Source organism: Phoca vitulina, unplaced genomic scaffold, assembly GCF_004348235.1.
Source record: "Phoca vitulina isolate PV1807 unplaced genomic scaffold, GSC_HSeal_1.0 scaffold25, whole genome shotgun sequence".
In the NCBI taxonomy this organism is placed as follows: domain Eukaryota; kingdom Metazoa; phylum Chordata; class Mammalia; order Carnivora; family Phocidae; genus Phoca; species Phoca vitulina.
The window spans coordinates 18,294,998-18,316,433 of NW_022589728.1; the positions used below are offsets into that span (position 1 = coordinate 18,294,998).

Sequence of the window (21,436 nt, forward strand, 5' to 3'; positions counted from 1 at the left end):
AATGATATATAAGTCAAGGTTTGACCCATCACAAACACATATGAAAACACTAAATCTGCATTTCTCATAACTGCATGGCAAAATTTATTAAACACATACATTCACAATTTTAATCTCCAGAAGCACCACCATCAAGTCCACCTCTTGGTTTGTCCTGACACTTAACAAAATTGCAATACTAAGGTAGAAAGTCAAATGCTTGATTCTGCCCTTCCAAAATACATGCTAGATTTTGAAAATGTTACTTTTTGCATATCTTAACTGTGAACAGACTTGCATACTGATACCACACTTTTTTTTTTGATACGACACTTCTTGAAGCACAATTTTCAAAAGCATGATAAAACAAGTAAGTTATACATATGAATATTGTTAGGCTTCTAATACAACTCTGTACTAGAGGAATCATTTCATTGACTCAGTCTTTCCCTTACAGTTTTGATCCAAAATTCCCCCATCTCCATCCCCTCAATTAACCATCATTCCCCGCGGTGAGGTAACACAAGAGAAATATAGACATTTTATTTCTCCTTATCTAATTACTTGTTCTGTGTCTCCATTTCCCACCAGATTATAAACAATGCAAAAAAAGGGACGCTGTCAGTCTTACACACCAATGCATCTTTGGTTCTTATCACAAGGTGCACATAATAACACCTAATGTCTACTGAGCAGCTACCAAGTGCTGGATACTACTGCAGGTGCTTTCAAAGTATCTTAGCAGATCCTCCAGCAACTTTGAGATAGATGTTATTGTTTTCCTGATGTATACAAGAGAAAACAGAGATACCTAAGTGACACACCGGGGTCACACAGTTAGTTAGTGACAGGACCAATATTATTAACATAGTGGACACTCAGTAAATGATTGTTGAATGAATTAAGTGAATGATCACAAAATCTAGTAGAGGATATAAGTTATACATGAAAACAATTTTAAAAATTCAAGATAATTTTTCAGGCCACTGAAATTGATAAAGGATAGTCTGCAGACCTTTAAAAAAGTCCTAAAATTTATAAATAAGTTTATGGCAAATAATTTACCTTATAAGTAGAAACCAAAGCTGCCATGTTCCTAGGCAGTGGCTAATCTCAATTACTGGCTAAGTGACTCACTTCCTCAGACCAGCCTTAAAAAGTAATATACAACTGATTCAAATTCATGCCTCAGAAAAATTATAAATTACTATATTCACATCAGAAACTCAATATTCCAAAGTGCAAATTTTAAGTCCACCAATGCCAAGATCTTTCTACTTTTTAAAATAATTAAGCACTAAATTTCAAGGAACAAATAATAATTCGTGTAAGAGGCCAGGGAAGTCAGAAGTGTAAGTAATAGCTAAGCAGGAAAGCCCTCAAAAAGAAGGTGGTATTTGAACTAAACCTTCAGAAGAAAGAATTTAGAGAGGTACAAAGTACTGAAAAAGAGAAGTATATGACAAAGAGGAAGAGAGAGAAGAGATGATTGTGTATGGGGTGTTGTTCAGTTGGTAAAGATATATAAATCTCTCTAAATGAGAAGACAATCAATTTAAAAAATGGGCCAAAAGATCTGAACAGACATTATACATCATATAAGTAAGATATATGAATGGCTAACAGGTACATGAAAGGATGCTCAACATCATTAGTCTAGGGAAATGCAAATCAAATCCACGAGATACTATTTCACAGCCCTAGAATGGCTATTCTACATTCTAAAGATATACAATAAACAAATGTTGGGGAGGATAGGGAGAAATGGAAACCCTCATACACTGCTGGGAAGAAAAATGCTGTAGCCACTTTGGAAAACACTGGCAATTTCTTAAAAAGTTAAACATAAATTCGCTATATAATCCAGCAATTGCAATCTTAGGTACCTAACAAAAAGAAATAAAAATATATATCCAAAGACTTACATGTAAATGTTGAAAGCAGCTTTATTCATAACTGCCAAAAACTGGTAACAATCTAAGTGTCCACCAATGGATGAATGCATAAACACATCAACTCAATACAATGGAATGCTATTCAACAATAAAAAGGGACTAAATACTGATACCCGCTAGGACAAGGATAAAACTAAAAAACATTATGCTAAGAAGAAAGTCATACACAAAAGATTCTATACATGATTCAGTTTACATGAAATGTCCTCAAGGGGCAAATCTACAGAGACAGAAAGTAGGTAAGTGGGTGGCCAAGGGTAGGTATAGGGATTAACAAGTAACAGACATGAGGGATTTTACAGAAGTGATGGAAAAGTTCTAAAATTGATCTATGATGATGGTTGCACAGCTCATTAAATTTACTAAAAACAGCAACAACAAAAACACTAAGTTGTACATTAGAAATAGGGGAATTATATGATATATAAAATATATTTCAATAAAATTCTATTAAGACAAAAAAAGACATCCATGATTGGATACACCCAGAGCAAATGACATTTCATGTATATTCTATAAGTGAATAAAGCCCAGCTAAAGTGACTCAGCTAAAATGGAGGAGCCTTAAGCCCAGAAAACAAACAAAAAAACCTCCCATAATTATGAAATACTATGCATGCTCCAGTATCAGGAGACAGATTTTTCTTCTCCGAAAATTATTCTCCTCAGAAAAAAGTCATCTTATACTTGAGTCCTTATTAAGTTTCACATTTCACAGTACACTCTTTTAACAGCTTTTAAAAACTTTTTATTATGGAAATTCCAGACACATTCAAAAGTAAAAAACAAATAATATAATGAATCCCATGTTCTATTATCCACCTTTTCACCTAAATACCCCCAACTACTTCATGCTCCCCTTCCTCAGTGAATTCAATTAAAGCAAAATTGAGGTATACCATTTATAAATATTTCAGTATTAAATTACCTTTTAAGTTTCTTTTAAAAAAATAATTATAAAAGTAACCCATGATCACTTTAGAAAATCTGGAAACTACAGAAATGTATAAAGGAGAAAAAAAAAATACCAACCACAATCCCACCATACAGAAAATTCTTGTTAACCTTGTAATGTATAACATTGTCCCTACACACATTATTTTTAATGTAAACTTATTAAAGTATGATATATATTATGGAAGGTGTATGAATTATAAGTGTTCAGTTCAATAGATTTTCCTTTACCAAGATACCTGCATTAACTGCCACTTTACTTTGAAAAACCGAATGATTTAAACAACTGCCTTAATATTATGTAGATACTTATGGTTTTGTACATAAATTGTCTATATATACATCACCTTGCCAACCACAACGTAGGGAATAAAAACACTGACTATATATACTGTCTCATTTAATCCTGTAATAACCCTATTAAGTAGGCATTACAGATGAGAAAGGAGACCCAAAAAGACTTGATTACTTTCTTGTCTCAAATCTAATAAATGGTAGAATCAGAACAGAATTAAAAAAACTGACTGTCAGGGCTTTTGTTCACGATATCATGGCATCTATCTGAATGAACAGTATGAAGTAAACAAAACGAGAATGCTGATTCTTCTCTCTTATTCTAGGACTACTTGTTCTTTTTGCTTTTTATACAATACTCATAACCACCATAGACAACCTACACAGTAATGTACCTTCTATAAAAGAGTAGCTTAAATAAAATACGCAATACTGCAGAAAGCCTTAGGAGGTCACCAAAGTAAAAAAAGAGAATTCTAATAACCAAACAACTCAAATTTCTTTAGAATTTTGTGTGTTTACTAGCAACTCCTTTTAATATTAAGAGTTTTATCTTTGGACCCTTACCTTACACCATATACAAAAATTAACTCAAAATGGATCAAAGACCTAAAAATAAGAGCTGAAACTTTAAAACCCTTACAAGAAAATATAGAGGAAAAGCTTTGTGACACTGGATTTGGCAATGATTTCTTGGATGGGACACTGAAAGCACAGGAAACAAAAGTAAAATTAGACTACATCAAAATTAAAAACTATGTATAAAAGGATGCAATCAAGAGTGAAAAATCAAACTAAGGAATGAGAGAAAATGTTTGCAAATCATTTATCTCATAAGGGGTTAATACTCAGAATGATATTAAAAAAAAAAACAAAAAACAAAAACTCCTACTACCCAACAAAGACACAAACCACCTGATTTAAAAATGAGCAAAGAACCTGGATACACATTTCTCCAAAGAAGGTAGACAAATGGCCAACAACCATATGAAAAGATGCTCAACATCACTAATAATTAGGGAAATATAAATCAAAACCACAATGAGATACCACTTTTTCATTGTCAGAATGCCTTACTGTCAAAAAAACCAAAGTTAACAAGTGTTGGTGAGGATATGGAGACACTGAAATACCTGTGCACTATTTGTGGGAATGGAAAATGGTGCAGCTGCTACTAACAACAGTATGGTAATCCCTGAAAAAATTAAAATATGATATGATCCAGTAATTCCACTTCTGAGTATACACCCCAAAAAATGAAAAGCAGGGTCATGAAGAGATATTTGTATATCCATGTTCTTACAGCAGCATTATTCATACTAGCCAAAGGTGGAAGCAACCTAAGTTTCCTTGACAGATGAATAAATAAACAAAATATGGTATACAAATACAATGTATGTACACATTCGGCCTTATAAAGGAAGGAAATTCTGACATATGCTACAACACGGATGAACCTTGAAGACATTACGCTAAGTGAAATAAACCACTCACAAAAAGACAAATACTGTATGATTCCACTCATATGAATTACTTGGAGTAATCAAATTCATAGAGATAACAAGTAGAATGACAGGTTGCCAGGGTTTGTGGGGAGGGGAGAAGAGATAATTGTTTAGTGGGTAATGAGTTTTAGTTCTACAAGATGAAAAGAACTCTGGAGATTTACGCAAAAATGTGAATGTACTTAACACTACTGAGCTGCACACTTAAAAAATGGTTAAGACGATAAATTTTATGGTACGTGTATTTCACCACAATTTAAAAAGAAAAAAGACATAATTTGTTTTGGCCAGGATGTAGTAAGCCCCATTCCTCACAAGTCCAACCTCTTATAACCAGGAAATCCTAGAACATGTAATACAACAAAGGAAGACTGGTAGAGAAGACAAAGGTAAAGAAGGACCTAGAGACTTGAGGAATAACACAGTGGTGAATTCCCCGGGTTTTCTTTCTGCCTCCTATATATCCTGGATAGCATGCTGAAGAAGCCCCAACCTGTAACTACCAACAGACATAGACCCCACCCCACCTCAAAAATGCCTCAAGAAAATCCATCTCCCACTAGCCAAAGACAGGTAAAAGAGCAGCCAGTAGAACAGAAAACTTTTTAAATATTATCTGCCCAACTGTTACCAAAGCCTAAAGGAAAAACTTCATCTGCAGTGTCAATGGGGCTGAAGGGGGTAGCCGGACTTATGCTCCCACCTGGTGGCAGTAGGGCAGAACAAATGACCCTAAGCTTTCCCCACAACAGTAATGTCAGTGGGGCTAAATGGGCAGTTAAACTTCCAACCCCACAAGGCAGCAAAGAGGAAGAATAAAGTGGTGCAAGGTGGTGCTACTGGGCAATACTCTATATCTGCAGGAATAGTGCTGGCAGGGCCAACCCCCAGCTCAGCAGCAACTAGGCAGTTCAAGTAGGCCATTTGCTTCCACCCACCCTGGTATCATTAGTCCCAGGAAGGAGCTGAACATCCAACTCCACCTGGACATGCATACTATACCTAAACAGAGTGACTATTTGCAAAATAAATATTAAATAGCATCCAGAATCTCACAACATAACACTCAAAATATCCAAGATACAACTGAAAATCACCCAAAATACCAAGTACCACAAAAATCTCAACTTCAATGAGCAAAGAGAATCAACAGATGCCAACTCCAAGGCAACACAGACATTAAAATTATCTAACAAGGATTTTAAAACAGCCATCATAAAAATTCTTCACTAGCCACTATAAACATACTTGAAACAAATTTAAAAAGTACAGAGTCAGCAAAGAAATGATATAAAAAAGAACCAAGGGGAAATTTAAAAACTGAAAATTACAATACACAAAATTAAAAATTCACTGAATTGATTCAACAGCTAAGTAAATATGATAGAGGAAGGAAATCAGTGAACTTGAAGACAGAACAATAGAAATTAACCAACCTGAATTACAGGTAAAAATATACTGGAAAAAAAAAATGAACAGATCCTCAGAGATCTAGTAAGAATAACAAAAGATGTATTATTCATATAACAAAAGTCCCAGAAGGAGAGGAGAAAGAGTGAATGCAGGGCTAAAAGAGTGTATGAAGAAATAACAGCTGAAGACTACCCAAGTTTGGCAAAACACACAAACCTACAGATTCAAGAAGCTGAGAAAACCCAAACAGAATAGGAATCCAAAGAAACACATGCCAAGACACTTAATCAAACTTCAGAAAATTAAGGACAAAGAAAACATTTTGAAAGCAGGTAGAAAAAAAAAGACATTAACTATGGAAAAACAAAGATTCAAATGACAGAAGATTTCTCATCAGAAAATATGGAGGCCAACATTCGGAGGCAATGACACATTTCCAAGACCTGACAGAAAAGAACTGTCATCCAAAGTTCTATATCCAGTGAAAAGATTTTGAAGGTATGAAGGTAAAATTAAGACCCTCTCAGAAAAAGGAAAACAAAAGGTTACCACCAGACCTACCTAAAAAGAAGTTATTCAAACTGAAAGGAAATAGTAAAGAAGAAAATTTGAAACAGCAAGAATGTAAAGTATAAAAATATGGGAAAATGTAACACTATCTTTTCCCCACTTGAATTTTCTAAATGATATCAGACATTTGAAGTAAAAATAAAACATTATCTTATGTGATTCCTAATATATGTAGAGGAACTATTTAAAACAATAATACTATACAGAGGTAAGAAAATGAGACCTAAACAGAACAGCTAAGCTTTCTACAGGTTACTCAAATTGGTAAAATGTTGACATCAGTATACTATGACAAGTTACATATGGATAATGTAATATCTAACATAACCACTAAAAAACAAATACTGAGATACACTCAAAACTCCATAGAAAAAACAAAATGGAGTTCTAAGAATTGTTCAAGGAACCCACATAAAGGCAGGAAAAGGGACACACAGGAAACAAAAATAGAATAAAACAAAGGAAAAATGGCAGAATTAATCTCTAACATATCAATACTACATTAAATGTAAAAGGTCTAAACATAACAATTAAAAGACAGACTTTAGCAGACCAGTTTTTAAAAATATGAACCAACTCTATGTTATCTACATGAAACCAACTTCAAATATAATGAGAAAGGTAGGCTGGGAGTAAATGAATGAAAAAAGATAGACCACATAAACATTAATCAAAAGAAAGCAGGGGGGCACCTGGATGGCTCAGTCAGTTGGGCGTCTGACAACTGATTTCAGCTCAGGGTATAATCTCAGAGTTGTGGGATTGAGCCCCACACCAGGCTCTGAGCTGAGCCTGGAGCCTGCTTGGGATTCTCTCTCCCTCTGCTCCCCCTCCACCATATATGCCCTCTCTCTAAAATAAATAAATAAATGAATGAATAAAATTAAAAAAAAAAAGAAAAGAAAAAGAAAACAGGAATGGCTACACTAATGTCAGATGAAGTAGAACAAGAAAAAAATGACCAGAAACAAAGAACATTACAGAGTAATGATAAAAGGGTCAACACACCAAGAACAGCAATCCTTTATGTGTGTGCAACAAATAAAAGAGCTTCAAAACACATGAAACAGAAACCTCCAATTATAGTTGAAGACTTCAACACCCCTCTCACAACAATTAATAGTACTAGACAAAAATATCACCAAAGACACAGAACTGAACAACACCATCGATCAATAGGATCTAAATTTATACAACACTCTACTCAACAAAAGAATGCACATTCTTATCAAATGCCCATGAATATTCACCAACATGGTCCATATCATAGACCACAAATTAAACTTCAACAAATTTAAAAGAACTAAAATCATACAGAGTATATTTTCTGCCCACAATGGAATAAAACCAAGGAATCAAGGGGAACTAAATTAAATAATATTTCTGAACAATTCAAGGATCAAAAAGAAGTCCTGAGTAAAATTTAAAAATACATGGTGCTAAATAATAATAAACCTTCAACAAAAAAGTTTTATGGAACACAGCTAAACTGTGCTAAAAGAGAACTCTATAGCACTAATTGCTTCTACTAGAAAAGATATCACGTGGGATTTATCCTTGAAATGCAAGGATAGTTCGACATACACAAATCAGTATGATACACCACATGAACAAAATGAAGAATAAAAAGCATATAATCACCTCAACAGATGCAGAAAAAGCATCTGATAAAATTCAACATCCTTTCATGAAAAAAAAAAAAACCTCTCAAAAAATTGGATATAGAAGGAATGCACATGAACATAATAAAGACCATATCTGACAAGCCCACAGCTAACATCACATTGAACAGTGAAAAGCTGAAAACTTTTCCTATAGGATCAAGAGAAAAAGGATGCCCACCCTCACCACTTCCATTCAATAAAGGACTGGAAGTCCTAGCCAGAGGTATTAGACAAGAAATAAAAGGTATCCAAACTGGAAAGAAAGATGTAAAATGTCTGTTTACAGATGACATGATTTTATATATAGAAAGCCCTAAAGATTCCAGCCAAGAACTGTTAAAACTAATAAATGAATTCAGTAAAGTTGCAGGATACAAAATATACAAGAATTAGTTTCTATATGCCAGCAACAAACTATTAGAAATTGTCTATGTAAACAAAATACTCAGGAACAAATTTAAGCAAGGAGGTGAAAGATCTGTACACTGAAAACTATAAGACATTAATGAAAGAAACTGAGAACGACACAAATCAACAAAAAGATATTTCATGTTCATGGATTGGAAGAATTAATATTGTTAAAATGTCCATACCATCCGCAGTGATCCACAGATACAAGGCAATCCAGGTCAAAATGTCAAAGGTATTTTTTTCACAGAAATAGAAAAAAAAAAAAAAATCCTGAAAGTTGTACTAAACCACAAAAGATCCCAAACAGCCAGAGCAATCTTGAGAAAGAATGAAGCTGAAGTCATCATACTGCCTGATTTCAAACTATAAAGCAACAGTAGTCAAAAACAGTATGGTACTGACATAAAAACAGACACACTGGTCAATGAAACAGAATTGAGAGTCCAGAAATAAACCCATGCATATATGGTCAATTAATCCTCCACAAATTATCCAAGAATATACAATGGGGAAAGGATGGTCTCTTCAATAAATGGTGCAGGGAAACTGGATATTCACATGCAAAAGAATGAAACTGGGATCCCTATCTTACACCATACACACAAAAATCATTTCAAAATGAATTAAAGATGAACATAAGACCTGAAACTGACAAACTCCTAGAAGAAAACATAGGAGGTCGGCCTCTCAATATTGGTTTTGTCAATGATTTTTTTGGATTTGACACCAAAAGTGAAGGCAACAAAAGCAATAATAAACAAGTAGAACTATGTCAAACTAAAAAGTTCTGTACAGCAAAGGAAGCCATCAACAGAATGAAAAGGCAATGTATAGAATGGGAGAAAATATTTGCAAACCATGTTTCAAATAAGGGGTTAACATCCAAAATATAAAAGAACTCATACAACTCAATAGCAAAAAGACAATCCAATTAATAAATGGGCAAAAGGCCTCAACAGTCATTTTTCCAAAGACACACAGATGGCCTACAGGCACAGGAAAAGGTGGGTGTTCAACATCACTAATCCTTAGGGAAATGCAAATAAAAACCACAACGAGATATCAGGTCATACCTGTAAGGATGTCTATTATCAAAAGAGGAAAAAAAGCTGGTGATACACACTGATGTGGCAGTGAGGTGACAAATCCTGAGGATATGAAAGATTTGCATTTAGAGCTCTCCCGGACTTTATGGTCTCTTAGATGGTCCTGATTTGTATTCCTTACAACTGTAATCCTAAACAAAGCACTTTCCTGAGTCCTGAAAACTGTTCTAGCAATCTGAGGGGGAAGTGGGAACCTCAAATGTGTAGCCAGTTGGTTAGAAGTACAGGTGTCCTAGAAACTCTAGAGCTTAGGGCTAGTGGCTGAGTGAGGGCAGTTTTGTGCAGGACTGAAAACTTAACCTGTCAAATGTGACTTCATGCTGAGTAGTCAGTAACAGGATTGCACTGCACAGACATAAAGAGTAGCCCAGGAAAAGAAAATACAGATCCCTACCACTTATGAATATACAAGTAAATATCCTCAACAAATATATTAGAAAATAGAATCCAGTAATCTAAGGAAAAAAATTATATACCATGACCAGCTGGGATTTATTCCAAGGAGCTAAGGCTAATTAGATATTCAAAAAAATCAACCAATGTAATCCACCACATGAAGAAGCTAAAGAAGAAAAATCATATGGTCGTATCAACTGATGCAGAAAAAGCATCTGACAAAACTCAACATGATAAAAATTCTCAACAATCTAGCAATAGAAAGGAGTTTCCTCAACTTTTAAGAGTTGCTACAAAAAAGAAAAAAAGATAGTTAATGTCGGTGAATGTGCAGAGAAACTGGATCCCATATGCATCGTTAGTGGGAATGTAAAATGATTACCACCACTCTGGGAAACAGTTTACAGTTCCTTATAAGCTAGCCACGCAATGACCATATATATGATCTGGCAAAAAACCTGTACAAGAATGATCATTCATTCAGCTTTGTTCATAATAGTGAAAAACTAAACAACCCAGATGTCTTTCAGTAGGTAAATGATTAAACAAACTGTGGTACATCCACACCATGGAATGCCACTTACCAAAAAAAAAGGAACTATCAATATAAGCAACAATTTGGATGAATCTCTAGGGAATTATGCTGAGTGAAAAAAAAAACCATCCCCAAAGGTTATATACTGTATGATTCCATTTCGTAACATTTTTTAAATGACAAATTTTATAAATGGAGACAGATTAGTGGTTGCAGAGTTTAGGGATGGGTGAATATGGTAATGAGGGATCCTCGTGATGATGGACCTGTTCTGGGTCTTGACTGTGACAGTGGATACAGGAACCCATGTGTGCTATAAAATCATGTATAGCTTATTAGCTATACACACATACACACAAATGAATATATGAACAAGGGGGTAAATCTGAATGTGATGGGAGGACTGTAGCAATGTTGGTAGTTGGCTGTGATACTGTACTATATTTTTACAAGGTGTTACCATGGGGTACACTAGGTAAAAAATACACACGATGTCTGTATTCTTTCTTAAAACTGCATGTGAGTCTACAATTACCTCAAAATAAAAAGTTTACCTAAAAAAGGAAAAAAAAAAAAAAAGAATAGCTATAAAAGACTTCTGGGAAGATGGGGGAGTGGGAGGACCCAAAGCTTACCTCACCCCACAGATACTAGATAACACCCACATTGGTGTAAAAAAAAACCCAGAAAATGACCTGAAGACTAGCACAACAGACTCTCCACAGCTAAATGTAAAGAAGAGGTAACATCAAAAAGGATAGGATGGGTGAAGACATGGTAAGGAACTAAAGTGACCACAGGACTGTCTTGGAAGGGAAGGACACTATGGTCGTGGAAAGGGCAGAGACAGACTGACACAAGGGAACCTACATAAAGAAGATGAATCCCCATAACAGTTGGCTCTGAAAACCAGAGGGGCTGAATTTCCCCAATTCTTAAAATCAGTGAGCCTTAACACCTGTAACTTTAAAAAATTAGCAGGCTCCCAGGAGAGCAGGGAGGGCAGAGTCCCTGCCCCTAAAAAGACAACACAACATAGAGCCCCTTGGAGATACAGCATAGAAGCAGCAGTTTGAAAAACCACCTGGGGGACATGGCAGAGGGATTTGTTTACCAATCTCAGAGCAAGTGATGGAAGGGGGCAGGATTTTTGGAGCCTTCTCTAGGAAGAATGGAGCTGGAAGGCACCATTTCCCTACCCCACTGCCCCCCCAACATAAATACATGGACCACAGAAACCTGAAGGAACCAGCATGGCACCAACATTCACTATTTAGCTTGCTAACAGTGCACCGGGCCCCAGAATTCTCCTGCAAACACAGGAGGACTGAGGTCCAGATCTCCCCCTACAGCAAACCCACCCTTACCCTGCTGGCACCGAGTGCCTCACCTCCCCATTTTCATACAGCTGGTGACACTGCATCTCTGGCAAATGCATGGTTTGATGCAATTTACACCCAAGGTGGCCAAAGACTGGCCCACTAGCAACACAGGGAACAAATTCTGCCCACAAGAGGCAGAGAGAGCCATTACAGATAAATGGACTAAAGAGAAAAAGGGCTCAGCCACAACAGCATGGCCCATGCAACACACACAGGAGACACCCAGAAGTGCCAGGTTCTGGTAAGCAGGGACACTGTGCTTTCAGGGCACTATAGGACCTCTTCTTCATAAGGCCACTACTTTGAAGAGCAGGAGACATAGCTGACTTGCCTAACACACAGAAACAGAGTTGGACAAAATGAGGAGACAGAGGAGTATGTCCCAAATAAAAGAGGACAAAATCACAGCAAGAGAGCTAAATGAAATGGAGGTAAATAATATGCCTGATAGAGAATTTAAAGTAACGGTCATAAAGATACTCACTGGACATGAGAAAAGAGTGGAGAATCTCAATGAGACCTTTAAAAAAGACAGAAATCATCAAAAAGTACCAATGAGAGATGAAGAACTCAGTAACTGAAATGAAAAATATACTAAATGGAATAAACAATATATTAAAGGAAGCAGAAGAATGGATTGGTGACCTAGAGGACAAAGTAATGGAAAGCAATCAAGCTGAACAGGAGAGAAATAATAATAAAAAATGAAAACAGACTTAGGGAACTCTGACACTATCAAGAATAATGACATTCACATTATAGGGATCTCAGAAGGAAAAGAGAGAGAGAGAGGGAGCAGAAAATTTATTTGAAGAAACAACAGCTGAAAATCTGGGGAAGGAAATAGGAATCCAGATCCAGGAGGCACAGAGAATCCTGAACAAAATCAACCCAAGGAGGTCCATATGAAGATACGTAGTAACTAAAATAGCAAAAAATAGTGATAGAGAGAAAATTTTAAAAGCAGCAAAAGAAAAGAAAACAGTTACATACAAAGAGAACCCCATAAGGCTCTTAGCTGATTTTTCAGCAGAAACTTGCAGGCCAGAAGGGAACGTCATGATATATTCAAAGTGCTGAAAGAAAAAAAAAAAACTGCAGCCAAAAATACTCTATCCAGCAAGGCTATTATTCAGAATAGAAGAGACAGTGTCCCAGAAAAACAAAAGTTAAAGGAATTCATGACCACTAAACCAGCCCTAGAAGAATTGTTAAAGGGGACTCTAAGTGGAAAGGAAAGACCATTAGTAGGAGTAAAAAAAAAAAAGTATAAACACAAAAGCAGTAAAATTAAGTTTATCTACAAAAAGCAGTCAAGGGCTTCACAGAATAAAAGGATGTAAAGTATGACACCATATACCTAAAATGTGAGGGGAGGAGAAGAGTAAAAATTTAGTGCTTTTAGAATGGGTTCAAACTTAAGCAACCATAAACTTAAAGTAGACTGCTATATGCATAAGATGTTATATACAAACAACGCAACCACAAATCAAAAACCAGTAACAGATATGCAAAAAAAACGAGTAACCCAAGCACATCAACTAAAGAAAGCCTGCAAACTGAGAGAGCAAGAGAAGGAACAAAGAACTACAAAAACAACCATAAAACAAGGAAACAAGTAACAAAACTGCAATGAGTACATACCTATCAATAATTACTGTGAATGCATATGGATTAAATGTTCCAATCAAAAGATACAGGGTGACACAGGACAAAAAAGCAGGACCCATGTATATGCTGCCTACAAGAGACTCATTTCAGACCTAAAGACACATGCAGATTGAAAGTGAAGGGATGGAAAAGCATTTATCATGCAAATGAAAGTGAAAAAAAGCCAGGATAGCAATATTTGTATCAGACAAAACAGACTATAAAACAGACTGTAACAAGAAACAAAACAGGACACTATATAATCATAAAGGGAACAATCCAACAAGAATATATAACAATTTTAAATATTTACACACCCAATATGGGAGCACCCAAATACATATAAAGCAGCTAATAACAAACATAAAGGAAGTAATCAATAGTAATATGGTAATGGGGGGGGGGACTTTAACAACCCACTTACATCAATGGATAGATCATCCAAAAAGAAATTCAACAAGGAGACAGTGGCTTTGAACGACATGTTGGACCAGTTGTATCTAATGGATATATTCAGAACGTTCCATCCAAAAACAACAGAATACACATTCTTTTCAAGTGCACATGGAACATTCTCCAGAATAGATCACATGTTAGGACACAAAACAAGTCTAACAAATTCCAAATGATTGGAGCCATACCATGCATCTTTTATGACCACAACACTATGAAACTAGAAATCAACCACAAAAATCTGGAAATAACACAAATAAATGGAAGTTAAATAACACACTACTAAACAATGAATGGGTCAACCAAGAAACAGAAGAGGCAATAAAAAAATACATGAAGAGAGATGAAAATGAAAACACAATGGTCCAAAATCTTTGGAATGCAGCAAAAGCTGTTCTAAGAGAGATGATTATAAGCAGTAGAGGCTTACCACAAACGGGAAGAAAAATCTCAAATAAACAACCTAACTCTACACCTAAGGGATCTACAAAAAGAGCAGACAAAACCCAAAACCAATAAAAGGAAATAATAAAGATAAAAGCAGAAATAACTAATATAGAAACTAAAAAACACATCAGTGAAACTGGGAGCTGATTCTTTGAAAAATTTAACAAAACTGATAAACCTTTAGCCAGACTCATAAATAAATTGAGTACTCAAATTAACAAAATCAGAAATGAAAGAGGAGAAATAACAGCTAACATCACAGAAATATAAAAGATTATTAGAGAATATTATGAAAAATTATATGCCAACAACCTGGACAACCTAAAAGAAAGGGATAAATTCCTAGAAACATATAACCCTCCAAACCTGAATCAGGAATAAATACAAAATTTGGACAGACTCATTACCAGCCATGAAATTTTATCAGTAATCAAAACACTCCCAACAAACAAAAGTCCAGGACCAGACCGTTTCACAGGTAAATTCTAACAAACATTTAAAGAATCTGTGAGTTAATATCTATTCTTTTCTTTTTTTTTTTTTTTTAAAGATTTTTTATTTATTTATTTGAGAGAGAATGAGAGAGAGCACATGAGAGGGGGGAGGGTCAGAGGGAGAAGCAGACTCCCTGCCGAGCAGGGAGCCCGATGCGGGACTCGATCCAGGGACTCCAGGATCATGACCTGAGCCGAAGGCAGTCGCTTAACCAACTGAGCCACCCAGGCGCCCTAATATCTATTCTTTTCAAACTATCCCAAAAAATAGAAGAGGAAGGAAAGCGTCTAAATTCATTCTATGAAGACAGCATTACTCTGATACCAAAACCAGATAAAAGACACTACAAAAAAAACCAAAAAACAAAACTATAGACCATCATCACTGATGAACACAGATGCAAAAATCCTAGACAAAATATTAGCAAACCAAAATCCAACAATAGTACATTTAAAGAATCATTCACCATGATCAAGTGGGATTTATTCCTGGGATGCAAGAATGGCTCAATATTTGCAAATCTATCAATGTGATACATCACATCAACAAGAGAAAGGATAAAAACCATATGATCCTTTCAACAGATGCAGAGAAAGGATCTGACAAAGTACAACATCCATTCATGATTAAAACCCAACCAAGCAGGTTTAGAGGGAACATACCTCAACATAACAAAGACCATATATGAAAAACCCACAGCTAACATCATACTCAGTGGTGAAAAACTGCTTTTCCCCTAAGGTCAAGAACAAGACAAACTCTCACCACTTTTATTCAACATAGTACTGACAGTCCTTGCCACAGCAATCAGACAAGAAAAAGAAATTAAAGGCATCCAAATTGGTAAGGAAGAAGTAAAACTTACACTATTTGCAGATGACATGATACTATACATAGGGAACCCAAAAGACTCCACCAAAAAACTACTACAACTGATAAATGAGTTCAGTAGGGTTGCAGGATACAAAAAATCAATATACAGAATGTTGCATTTCTGTACAGTAATAATGAAATAGAAAGTAAAATTAAAACAATCCCATTTACAATTGTGCCAAAAATAATAAAATATCTAGGAATAAGCTTAACCAAAGAGGGAAAGACCTGTACTCTGAAAACTATAAAACACCGAAAAAAGAAACTGAAGATGACCAAATGGAAAGATATTCCATGCTCATGGATTAGAAGAACAAACATTGTTAAAATGTCCATACTATCCAAAGCAATCTACAGATTTAATGCCATCCCTAACAAAATACCAATAGCATTTTTCATACAACTAGAACAAATAATCCTAAAATATTTATGGAACCATAAAAGACTGAGTAGCCAAAGCAATCTTGAAAAAGAACACAACTGAAGGTACCACAATCCCAGATTTTAAGATATAAAGCTGTAGTCATCAAAACAGTATTGTACTGGCACAAAGATCAATGCAACAGAATAGAACCCAGATATAAACCCATGATTTTATGGCCAATTAATATTCGACAAAGGAAGCAAGAATAACCAATGGCAAAAAGACAGTCTCTTCAAAAATGGAGTTGGAAAAACTGGATAGCTACATACAAAAGAATGAAACTGGACCACGTTCTTTCCCCATATACAAAAATGAACTCAAAATGGAGTAAAGACCTGTGAGACCTGAAACCATAAAAATTCTAGAAGAAAACACAGGCAGTAATTTTGCTGACATTGGCTGTAGCAATATTTTTCTAGATGTCTCCTAAGGCAAGGGAAACAAAAGCAAAAGTAAACTACTGGGACTGCATCAAAATAAAAATTTTCTCCACAGCAAAGGAAACAATCAACAAAATAAAAAAACAACCTACTGAATGGGAGAAGATATTTGCAAATGACATATCCAATAAAGGATTAGTATCCAAAAAACAACACACCAAAAAACCAAATAATCCAATTAAAATGGGCAGAAAACATGAACAGACATTTCTCCAAAGAGGTACAGATGGTCAACAGATACATGAAAACATGCTCAACATCACAAATCATCAGGGAAATGCAAATCAAAACCACAAATGAGATATCCCCTTACACCTGTCAGAATGGCTACAATCAAAAACACAAGAAACAAGTGCTGACAAGGATGTGAAGGAAAAAGGAACCCTTGCACTGTTGGTAGGAATGCAAACTGGTGCAACCACTGTGGAATACAGTACGGAAGTTTTTCAAAAAATTAAAAATAGTATTATCATATAATCCATATCCAGTAACTCTACTACTGGGTATTTACCCAAAGAATACAAAAACACTTATTGGAAAAGACATATGCACCCCTATGTTTATTGCAGCATCATTTACAATAGCCAAATTATGGAAGCAACCCAAGTGTCCACGGATAGATGAGTAGATAAAGATGTATATCGATACAATGGAATATTACTGAGCCATAAAAAAGAATGAAATCTTGTCATTTGCAACAACAAGGATGGACGTAGAGAGTATAATAAGTGAAATAACTCAAAGACAAATACCATATGATTTCACTCATACGTGGAATTTAAAAAATAAAACAAATGAACAAAAAATGGGACAAACCAGAAAACAGACTCTTAACTACAGAGAACAAATTGATGGTTACCAGAGTGGAGGTGGGTGGGGGATGGGTGAAATAAGTAGAGGGAATTAAGAGTACACTTATCATGATCAGCTCTTAATGTACAGAACTACTGAATCACTATACTGTACACCTGAAACTAATATAACAGTGTATGTTAACTATAATGGGAATTAAAAACAAAGAACAAAAAAACAAGGAGGGTCAGGAACATGTGGAACAGACTCAGCCCACTACCCCTGCAGCCTAAAGCAGAACTGGCCAACTAAGCCTAGCCCAGACCCCATGAGCATAAAAATAAACTTATTATTGTAGGAAAAAAATTATGTTTTGGAAGAACAGTTAATGGAATGGAAAAACGTCAATTATATATTAAATGAAAATATCAGGATATAAAATAATATACAAGAGTACCTACAAAAAACCTATAGCTAACACCAAACTTAGTGATGAAAAACTGAATGCTTTCCCCCAAGATTTGGAACAAGGCAAGAATGTCTATTGTCACCATTTCAACTGTGCAGTAATGTCCCAGTCAGAGCAATAGGCCAGAAAAAGAAATAAAAGGCATGCAGACCGGAAAGGAAGAAATAAAATTATTCTTATTCACAGATGACATGATTGTGTAAGTAAAAAAAAATCCCAAGAAATCCAAAGAAAAATTCTTAGAACACATAAATGCAGTTAGCAAAGTTTTAACACACAAAAACCAAATTTCTATATACTAACAATGAATGGAAACCAAAACTTTGAAAACAATACTATTTATAATAGCTCCCGCCAAAATGAAATTCTTAAGTATAAACCTAGCAAAACATGAAAGAAATTAAAGAACTAAAGAATAGGAGAGACATACGTTCATGGATTGGAAGTCTCAAAATAATAAAGATGTCAATCCTCCCCAAAATGATCTACAGATTTAACTTACTGCCAATCACAATGCCAGCAAAATTTTCTGTAGATAGATAAGGAGATTCTGAAGTTTACAAGGAAAATCAATGTAACTAGATAAAATAATTCTGATTAAAAAAATAAAGTGGGAAGAAATACAATCTCCAACTTCAAGACTTTAAAGTTACAATAATCAAAATGATGTGATTATTAGAGAAGGGACAGACACAGAGACCAATAAACAAGTTAGAGTCCAGATACAGAGCCACAGAAACACAGCAAATTGATTTTTGACAAAGATGCAAAGACAATTCAATGAAGAAAGGAAAATCTTTTCTACAAACCATGTTGGAACAATGAGACATTAAAAAAATTAATAAATTAGACTTTTAAAAAAAGATTTTATTTATTTGACACACAGAGACAGAGAGCGAGCGAGCACACAAGCAGGGGGAGTGGCAGGCAGAAGGAGAGGGAGAAGCAGGGAGCCTGATGCAGGGCTCCATCCCAGGACCCTGGGATCATGACCTGAGCCGAAGGCAGACACGTAACTGACTGAGCCATCCAGGCGCCCCTAATAAATTGGATTTAACAAAAAATAAAGCCTTGTTTTGTGAAAGGCACTGTTTAGAAAATGAAAAGGTAGGCTACAGAAGTTACTTGCAAGTCACATATCTGACAATGGACTTCTGTGTGTGTATATATATGCATTTTTAAATAAATGAAATATATATAAATACACACACATACACACACTCTTAAAACTCAACAGTAAAACAACCAAATCAAAAAATGAGCAAAAGACTTAAGACATTTCACCAAAAGGATATAACATGGCAAATAAGTACATGAAAAGATGTTCAATAACAGCAGCCATTAAGAAAATGAAATGAGAACCATAAGGAGATACTACTACACACCTATTAAAATAGTTTAACAATAGTTAAAATATAGACACCAACAAGAGCTAGTGAAAATATGGAGCAACTGGAACTCTCCAACAGTGATGATGAAAATGTGAAATGGTACAGCCACTCTGGAAAACAGTTTGGAAGTTTCTTATAAAGTTAAACATATACTTACCATATGACCCAGCAGCCCCACTCCTGGGTACCTACCCTAGAGAAATGAAAACTTATGTTCAAATAAAAATCTATACATGAATATTTACAGCAGCTCTAGTCATACTAACAAAAGCTGGAAACAACTCAATGTCCTTTGTCAATGGTTGACAGATAAACTGTAGTACATGGATATAATGGACTATTACTGAGCAATAAAAAGGAACAGACTTTTAATACATGAGCAACTTGGATGAATCTCAAAGACATGCTGAATGAAAAAAGCCAAACTCAAAGCTTACATACTATATGATCTGATATATGTGACATTCTCAAAAAGACAAAATTATAGTGATATAGAACAGAGCAGTGATTGTCAGGGATTAGAAATGGGGAGAAGTTTGTGACTACAAGGAAGTAACAAGAGTTTTTTTGGGATGCTAGAACTATTTGATATCTTAATCATGGTAGAGCTTACATAAATCTTCACATTTGTTAAAATTCTTGTAACTGTACACACACAAAAAAACCTCAGTTTTACTTATATTAATGTAAAATACAAAATTAAAAAGCAAAATAAGATGCTCAGGCCCATGCCCAGACTTAGCAAACAGGATCGCCAGTATTGTGATGCAGCTGATTTCATTTTTAAGACACTTCACAGGTGCTCTTGGTCTATAGCCAAGGATGAGAACAGTTGTAATTCCTTGAATCTGATTTCTCCATTCCTTCTGTCACATCTTTAGGTCAGGCTCTTATCTCTCATCAGGCCTACTGATTCCTCATCTCTCTTCTTGAGCCCTACTACATTAGTGCCAGACTGACCGTTGGCAGGATAAATTTCAAGCTCTTCAGCACAAGACCCTCCAAGATTTGACCCCTTCAACTACTCTCATCTCTCTGCATGCCCTTCCTTGTATTCCACACTCCAGTATTAAAAGAACACTCTAAATCCCCGGAAGTGACCTGCTATTTCACACCTCCAGGCTTTTTGCTCAAACTACATTCTCTGCCTGGAATTCTACCCCCACCATGAATTTGCCTGGCAGGTACCTTTTAAGACTGGTTCAGTTACATGTTTTATGTCACTCCCAACTAAAAATCTTTCAGTAGTTTTCTGTCCACGCTTACCATCACCTATAATACTGCCCACAAGCCTCATTTCCTACCATTCCTGCCTCACACTTAAGACTCTTAACATGCCAAGTTTCTGGGTAACTCTCCCAAACTTCGTGTTTTTTCAGCTACTCATGCCTTAGCTAATGATACTCCTCCTTCCCAAGAATAGTTTTCACTCACCCATTTTTTTCCTAACACATATTCATCCTTCTAGAATAAATAGCTGTCATCTCTAAGAAGTCTCCCCCTGCACTTCCAGGCTAAGAGAATTACACTTATTTCCATAGCCTCTCTGGTTATCGTTATCAACACCTATCTTCTTATATTGAAATTACTTCATGTGTTCATCTCCCTCAATTTGCTCCTTAACAGCAAAAGCCATCCTTTAGATCTTTATATTACTCAGGCTTAGCATAAAATCTGGAACAAACAGGTCCTTAACAAATGTTTCCTGAAGAAATAAATAAATGAGAGCAGTTTACTGGGTAATTTAATATACATCTCCTTTTCCCAAAAGGACCGAAGTGGCTAACTATATGCTGATAATACCTAAACCTCTATCTACAGCTCAGCTCTCTCTCTCC

General features: G+C 35.5%; 1 protein-coding gene across 1 annotated transcript in view; it reads right to left on the bottom strand.

Annotated features, from left to right (window-relative positions):
* ARFGEF1 (ADP ribosylation factor guanine nucleotide exchange factor 1) overlaps nt 1-21,436 on the bottom strand; it is a 144,392-nt gene that overhangs the window by 103,830 nt on the left and 19,126 nt on the right. The gene's annotated exons all lie outside the window — the stretch shown is intronic.